This window comes from Palaemon carinicauda, chromosome 38 (genome assembly GCF_036898095.1).
Source record: "Palaemon carinicauda isolate YSFRI2023 chromosome 38, ASM3689809v2, whole genome shotgun sequence".
Taxonomy (NCBI): Eukaryota; Metazoa; Arthropoda; class Malacostraca; order Decapoda; family Palaemonidae; genus Palaemon; species Palaemon carinicauda.
Genome location: NC_090762.1, coordinates 39,489,933 through 39,498,588, shown reverse-complemented (window position 1 = coordinate 39,498,588; position 8,656 = coordinate 39,489,933).

The window sequence follows — 8,656 nt, the reverse complement described above, 5'->3', positions numbered from 1 at the left end:
TTAAGAGGAATTCCATAATAACGCAGGACTCTCCACAAAATTGGCCGGTGCACACAATCAAAGGCTTTTTCATAGTCCACAAATGCCATCAAAATGACAAATTCGAAGATAATTTGTATTTTTCCTAACCATACAAACCTTAGCTATTTACAAAGGGTTACCTTTTAGCGTAGCTGAAATGGCGAGCCATTAGAATTTAACGAGGGTGTATTACCCCCGCGCTAGTTAGCGGGGGGGGGGGGGGGGTAGGGGAGTGGTAGCTAGCTACCCCTCCTCCCCCTCACACACAGGTGAATACTCACTTTCACTTAGAGGTAGGACTTGTCTTGGGGGACAGGGCTGGAGGGCAAATATGTGTAAATAGCTAAGGTTTGTATGGTTAGGAAAAATACAAATTATCTTCGAATTTGTCATTTGTTCCGTAACCAAAATACAAACCACGCTATTTACAAAGGGTGACTTACCCCTTAGGAAGGGTGGAAAGTCCCCAGCCATACTGGCTTTGGCTTTACCCGGGGACTCAGAATCCGAGTGAGTCGCACTCGAGAAAAGGAGTCCCTGCACCTCACAAGTTCCTTGCTCCGCAAGGAACCATGTGGCCTACGTAATCTTGTGTGTGAAGGAAGAAGTGTGACCCGTCCTAGGCAGTTGACCTGGAGTTCCAGAAGGAACTCTGGGTTAGGACGTTCCCAATACCACCTCGTCAGGGTATGGGGGACGCGACAGTATTGACTCAATACTCGGAACACATGGAAGCATGGTTTACCTGCAGAGGTTCGAGGTCAGCTATGCAGAGACCAGGATGCTGCTTCCCCGTAGAGGGGATGATGAAGAAAGAAGTAAGGGCCAGACATACTTCTTTCGTTCATGCAGACTAAAACCTGATAACAATGCCCTCAACCTTCTGCTACCTGTCCAAAAAGGAGCCTGAGGTTAGACCAGCTGTTGTGTAGCCACCACAGAGCGATAGAAAACGTATCGAGACTCCTGTGGGTCACGCGCTGCAGGAAGCGGGCTGCGAAGGTCATTAGACGCTTCCAGACTCCAGCTTGTAGCACCTGCGTCAAAGAGTAGTATTACTCGAAGGCGAGGGACATTGCGATGTATCCAACATCGTGCTCTAGGGCGACGTGACGGGGGAGGGTCTGGAGACAGGTCGAGATGAATGTCCTTGAGTCCGGGCTGAAGAAGTATACTGGTGACTCTCCCCCCATGTCCTCCTTGTGCTCCCAAATCGGCTGCAACTGAGGACAAACTGCAGCTGTTCCCAGCGCTAACCCCTCGATTCCTTTACTGGCAAGAAAGAGAAGGTCTTAGGACATCAGATACAGAATGGAGACTCGAAATCTTGAATGAATCCGACCGAAGGGCTGGGACCCCCAGATTCTGAGTCTAGCCAACAACTCAGGAGCGAGCCTGAATGTTGCCTTCCCCTCTTCCTTAGAAAGGGGGGAGTCGTAAGAGACCAAAAGATTGCTTACACACTGGCCGTGGCCAGAGTGAGCAGGAGACCCAAGGCGGAATACAATCCGAGGCCTGTCGTAAAGGGTCTTGAGAAGATCTCTTAAAGGACTAAAAGTCCGAGCCATGCTCCAAGTTGGAGGTCTTCCTCCGACTAGGGCAGGGACGTTCGTAGCTTCGCCTGAGCGAGGATAGATCCAGCGGGCAGGAAAAAGTTATTCCTTTAAGCCTGAAGGTCAGGGAAAGGCTGAGCGACAGGCTTCATTGCCGAGAACGGAAAGGAGTTTCCTCCCGCCGAAAGGCAATAAGACCATTATTGCTGGAGAAGAGGCCTCAAGGGAAGAGGTATATCTCCCACGGCACCAACCACCTTAGACTCTTCACTTTGCCTGGGAGACCCCTGTGGATGACTATCGGAGATGATGCGACCTCCGTACCGCGACTGTAGCGGGTTGTCTCCTCTTGAGGAGGAAGCGTAGTGTCTCCAGGCATGAAGCCGAAGCGACGTCCCGGTTCGGGAGAGATGTCGCAGTGTGGATGCTTGAGTAGTTTGCGCCGTGGGAGAAGCTCTCCCGGGAGTTCTGTCAGGGGAAGCAGAGGGTCCAGAAACCGTTCTGTGCATAGTCCCAGTGGAGCTCTCCCATTGAAAGGTTGACAGACAACCTGGTCTTGTTGAGACCCATTGTCCACAGACAAAAAGGAGGGAAGACGCAGGCGTCGAAGTTGTCCCACCATCACCGGAATGCATCTTGCCAGAGTCTTGGGGTCTGAGACTGGGGGGAAAAATAGCGGAAGCTTGAGGTTCCAAGCAGTAGCGATCAGGTCCCCCAGACCAGCACTTGCTGGTTACCCAAGGTCAAAGACCCCCAGGTACACTCTCTCTACAAGACTCTGCTCGGATAGTCTGAGAGAACATTCCCCTGCCTGGAACGAGAGAGCCGATGGTGGTATTGAGAGAATCTCAATCATCCCGGTATCTCTACTGCAAGATGTGAAGGTGTGAAAATGCGTCCCCTGCTGGTTAGAATACGCCAGAATCATGAAGTCGACGGGCACGGGGCGACTCGGCAGGAGCTTTAGGATCTGTAGAGGGGCCAGACTAAGGCCCCATAAGCCTGCCTGAATGATGGAGAGGTATCCTTCAGGTCTTGACCATAGGCCTGGACCGGAACATGCCCCCCCCCCCCCTTTCCTTTGACGAGTCCAACAACCGCATCAAGAATGTGGGGAAAGGACGAGAATATCCACTACCATCAAGAGGCTCCATAGGTCAATACCCATTGCAGGTCTAATAGTTCCGCTGGTCCCATAGGGCCAGGGAGTCCAGTTAAACATTGCCTGAAGCCACCGGAACTTGGATCGCCCCACATGGAACTTATCCTGAGGCGACCGTTCGGACTATAGACGGGTCAATGAGGAAAGGAGAACTAGGAAACGTTCCAAGGTAGGGCTGAAAGCTCTGCTTGACTGAGAACAGGTACTGCGACTCTCCTCAGTCTTGCCACAGTCAACCGAAAGGAAGGCTCGGAGGATGTGGTAACAGAATCTGGCGTCCCCAGGTGGTCACTCATCCAAGTACCGACGTTGCATAACCTCGCTGGACGGACGAGAAGCGGGGTTTCCAACGTGGTAAGGCCGTTGACTCAATATCATGGCCAGATACTCCAGATGTTGAGGCAGAGGAAGAGAAGGCTCCAAGCAAAATACCATGAGCCCACACTCATGGTAAGCATCCGGAAGCTTGTCCCGGTGCTGAAGAATATCGAACCCGAGCCTACCGGAGTTGACCAGCCCTCCAAACAGCAGAGGAGGTGGAAGCCTGCACCTGAGCGGCCAAGAGGAAGGCAGGGAGAGTTCTCTGGGGAAACAAACCTGCTATGCCACGGCGGGATAGCCACACTGCATCATAAGCAGGAATACTTGCAGTCTAGGCTGAATTCGACGAGCACCCTAGAAGATGGATGGAATGGAAACTGAAAGTACCCGTCCTTCCGATCCAGGGTTTAAGGAGTCCTGTCGCCTCGTTACCATTCCGATCGATTCTGCTGGTCTACGCTGGCCGAAGTTTGTTCGACAAACTTGATCAGGGCTGAGAGGTCGACTACGGACATCCCCTCTCAGATCCTTCCTTACAAGAAAGGATCGACTGAGGGTGCCGGGGGTGAAGCCGTCGATGATCCTAAGGAAGACCTTCGCCCAAGGTATGGATCATTCTGCCCAACCGGGCAACTCTGCTGACGCTATGGCAAGAGGTTCAGAGACACTGAACTCGCTGACAGAGACGGCAGGCGCAATATCCTTGATTAATCACAGAGATTGTGCGGGAATGGGCATCGGGAAGCTGTCATTCGGATGAGTAACCTTAAGCATCCTTCCAGCGAAAAACTTGCAATCCTAGAGTTCGTGAACTCCTTTTAGGACTATGCCCCCCCCCCGGGGGAGTCTCCCGTGCCATCTGTTCCTGACAGGAGGAAACTGCAATTGGACACCTTGTCCCAGTTGTCGTAGCCGATAACTTAGGCCGACGTGGTTGAAAGAAAAGGGCGCTGGAGCCCTGCAGAGTCTGGAAGAAAGCGCCTTGGAGGAGTGAAACCGGAAGTCGATTTCCTCCGCACAGCAGCTGTCTAAGTTTCTGTCCTTGGGCACAAAACAAACTCTTCTCAAGGATGGAAGGGTGTCTGAGGTCGTCGACCTCCACAGATGAGACACCCGAAGGAAGCCCTCAGTCAGCGCGTCCAGATGGTACAACATCGAGCTTGTCCGAAAGTTAGATACTTAACGACGAAAGGCCAAGGTGCCTGACCTCGAGAGGAGGAAAGTACCCGTGATCTTCCTGTAGCTTCCTTGAACCAAACCTCGGGCCGTAACCGAGGAGGGAAAGAACCTGGTAAGCTCCCAGAGGAAGAGGTAAGCAGTCACCCCTTGTCCAATGGAGAAATCTCGAACGGAAAGCCCCTCCCCCCTGCTTAATATGTTATACAAGAATTATTTTTCTACAAGATTTGTTCAGAGCATATTTTCGGTATGAGTGATCCTTTTAATGATATTCACAATATTTTGATCATATATAATTCTTTTGGTCACACTCGGTTGACACTCAAGTTTCTGCTGAAGGGCCAACACCAACCATATTGTGACTACTGTTTGGTACATCTTAACAGTGAGGCATTTGTTGATCGAATGCCCCAATTATAACAAATTAAGGAATAGATATTTGTTTGAGGCTTGAGGTGAGGGTGGCAGGTTCATCCTTGCCAAGATTCTTGGAAATGATGTGTCCTATGCAAGTGGTATTTTTAGATTTATTTCAGAAGCAGGTCTTCTGAAAACTATTCAACTTTTATGACATTCAACTTTTATGATTTTAATTGAATACTCTTTTATTTTTTATTTTATTTTATTTTTTATTTTTGTATACATAAATTAAATGTTACCGGCGTCAATGACCTTAGATGTCAGGATGCCTGAAAACTTTAAATCAATCAATCAATCAACTCTTCAAAGGAGAAACCTCGGGTAGCGACCTGTCACTGAAACAACTAAGAGCAAAAATCACCTAGGCCTACTTCATTTTCAGAATATGGATTTCGAAAGCCTCAAAGCTTTACAGGCTGGAAATCATCGCGAGTGTTCTTCAAGCACTACGCAAAACAGGCGCACTAAGGGAAACATCTCGTGGTAGCTGCAGGTAGTGTAATGAAACCTGCCGCTTAATTCTGCATAGAACAGTGAGTTATTTGGGACTCTAACTCTACGGGTGCCTATGTTGACCCTATCGTGATACATAGTGATTTAATGGACACTTAGTGTTTCTAATAGACTGTTCTTTATCAAGGTGAAATGTCATAGAAATTTTACACTTGTGCCACATGCTCTCGAGCATGGAGTGTTTTTTGGACTACAAAAGACTGGCGTTCCCCGGGGAACTTGTGTTGCTGAAAAGCGAAATTTCCTTTTCAGACTCAAGATCACCATCTTCAATTTTCTATGTATATTATTCATTATTATTGTAATTAAACTCTATAATCATCATGGTAATTACTTCTTTAATGACTTGCAGTCTTAAAAATAAAATGTCTATTTTATTTCTCATGTGCGTCTCCTTTCGCTCCTATTCCTTATTAGGAAATATACGATTGTTATACAGTGGACCTCTACATACGAATGTCCCAACATACGAATTTTCCAACATACGAAGTAAAATTCGACCAAATTTTTACCTCGACATCCGAAGTGTTGCTCCAACATACGAAGTAAACATTACACCATTGAGCGTCGAGTGTTCAGTTCTCTGTTCTTGTGTGTATCGTGTGGTTGTCCTCTGTTTGGTCTGTTATTAACAGTGCTTATTTTCTTCCTTTTCTCACATTTCCTTTTTGATATTACCTATAATCATGGTGCCTAAGAAGCTAAGTTTCAGTACAGGAAGAAGGCAATTCTTTCATTAGAATTGAAGCAAGAAGTTATAGAAAAACATGAGAGCAGTGTGCATGTGAGTGATACTGTATGGCTAAACAATATGGCCGGAATAGGCCTATGATCTCGAGGATCATCAAGCTGAAGGCAGCCATTAAAGCAAATAACCATCGTAGCAATACCCTGGAAGAGATAGAACGCCTTTTGTTGATAGGGATAAAGGACAAAGAGATTGTTGGCAACGATCATTTGTGAGAAGGGCCAGCGTGATGAACAGAAAGAAAGAAAAAAGTGAAGCAAAGAAAACCAAGATAGCATTAACAAGCTCTTTTAAATAAGACTTCTCTCTTTTTCTGTTTCTCTCTAAACATAGCATTAACATGTTCTTTAAATAAAATCTCTCTCTCTCTCGTTCTTCTTCGCTGTTATACCCTCTTAATGAGAGAATGCCTTGATGAAGTCATTGAGCTTTAGCACGGCATTTCATTCCCGTGCTGAATCTTGGTGACAGGCAAGAGGGCTCTCGAACTTCGGGAAATTGCTCCCTGAGTTCGAATCTAAATTTCTCTCTTTCATCTTTTTCTTCTGCTTAATATTACTTCGACCTTCTCCTAATTTTATCAAGTTTCTTTCATCTTGCTGTCCTATCTCTATGATTATTTTCTTTCTTACTTATATATATATATATATATATATATATATATATATATATATATATATATATATATGTAGATGTATGCATATATATATATTTGTTTATTTTATTTGTTCATTTATTTATTTATTTTTTATTTTATTTTATTTAAATAGCGTGGATATTTCCACATTCGTTATTACTGCCTGCTTAGATGAATGGGAGAATGGATCACGGTTGGGAGGTATTTGCATTCAAAGCTATATATGAGAGTATTGGATGATCTCAGCCATCCCAAAGATGGTTTGGACCTTTTTGGCGGAACTACTCTCAAGGGTTGGGTCATTGGAATCCAGGGGGATCCAATCCTTGAGGTGGGACTCTTGGCTTTTGGCCGGAAGCCCATCATTACAGATATGGCCCTCTTAATGAGAGAATGCCTTGATGAAGTCACTGAGCTTCAGCACGGCATTCTATTCCCGTGCTGAAACTTGGTGACGGGCAAGAGGGCTCTCGAACTTGGGGAAATTGCTCTCCCAGTTCGAATCTAAATTTCTCTCCTAATTATCTTTTTCTTCTTCTTTATATTGCTTCAACCTTCTCCTAATATTATAAACTTTCCTCCATTTTGCTGTCCCAACCCTATGAGTAAAATTTCCCATATGTATGTGTATATATTTACATATATGTGTTTATTATTTTTTTTCTCTCTTTTTATGGCACGGATGTTTCTACATCTGTTATTGCCACTTGGGCGGATGTTTCTACATCCGGTATTGCTGCCTGCTTTGATGAATGGGAAAGGTGTCGCGGTTGGGAGTTGTTTGTGCTCGAAGCTATATGTGAGAGTATTGGATGATCTCAGCCATCCCGAAGATGGTTTGGACCTTTTTGGCGGAACTATTCTCAAGTGTTGGGTCTTCGGAATCCAGGGGGATCCAACGCTTGGGGTAGGACTCTCGGCTTTTGGCCGGAAGCCCGTCATTACAGATATGGGGAGGATGATTCCATAGTTTCTTGGTCTCAGTCCTAACAGGCGGGTTCAGCTTACACCTGTGCCTCTATATCTGTTTTGATGCTATCCTTCGGGTAGGGTATGGAGTGGACCATCTGGGAAGTATACTCTCACTGTGCCGGTAGTGGAGAGTGTAAATTTCCTTCCCAACATGTGATGCCTTAATGTTCTCAAGCAGGTAAATCAAACTTCAAAAAATCACTCTTCTCTTTTCTTTTTTATGATGGATTCTTGTGAGAATGACGCCACCTCCCCTGGATATGCTGACTCACCCCCGGCACTGTTGACGACCTCTGGCAATTCATTTAAAGAAAACTCCGTTGAAGACGTAGGAACTAAAAAGGACTATTCTTTAAATACTCGGAAAAAGGGTAATTTGGGCAACACAGGAAAACTGAATGTCCTGCACATTACCCAAATCCCATTAGAAGCTAATTATGATGTGCTACATAAAATATTTGAGTGTTATGGATTAATAAAAGAAATTAGAATGAAACTTCAAGATGATAATTGGGAATCTTGGTTATCATTTAATTGTCATGAGGAAGCATTTAATGCAAGCCGTAATATTGTTGATATTAAAGTAGGTAATATGAGTGTTAAGGGTGCTCTGTGTGATGGGGCCCCTAAAGATCTGGATGTCTACAGACCAGCAGACTGGGCTGATAAAGATATAGAGGCAGATATGCCATCCCAAAGAAAGCCAAAACCACCAATGTGGCTTCTTACTCAATCTGTAGGAGGTACGGAAGATTATTTCAAGATCTGCAAATTTCTTCAGAGGAAGGTAGGTACGATCGCACCAGGAGATATATCTCGATTTGGTAAGAAAAGTTACTTGATAAAGGCCAAGTCATACACACAGTCTGTTATACTGTCCAATTTGAAGACAGTAAATGATGATATAAAATTGGACATCAAACCCCATCTAAACTTTAGCTATGGCAGGGGAGTGGTTTTTAATAGGGATCTGTATGAATTTACTGAAGAGGAGATATTGGCTATGTGTCCTCTATCAGTGTGGAAAGTACATAAAGTACCTGGAACATCAATGATTGTTCTTACTTTCCAGGATGCCGATGTACCTTTCCACATAGACATAGAAAACGAAAGGATCAGAGTTCAACCTT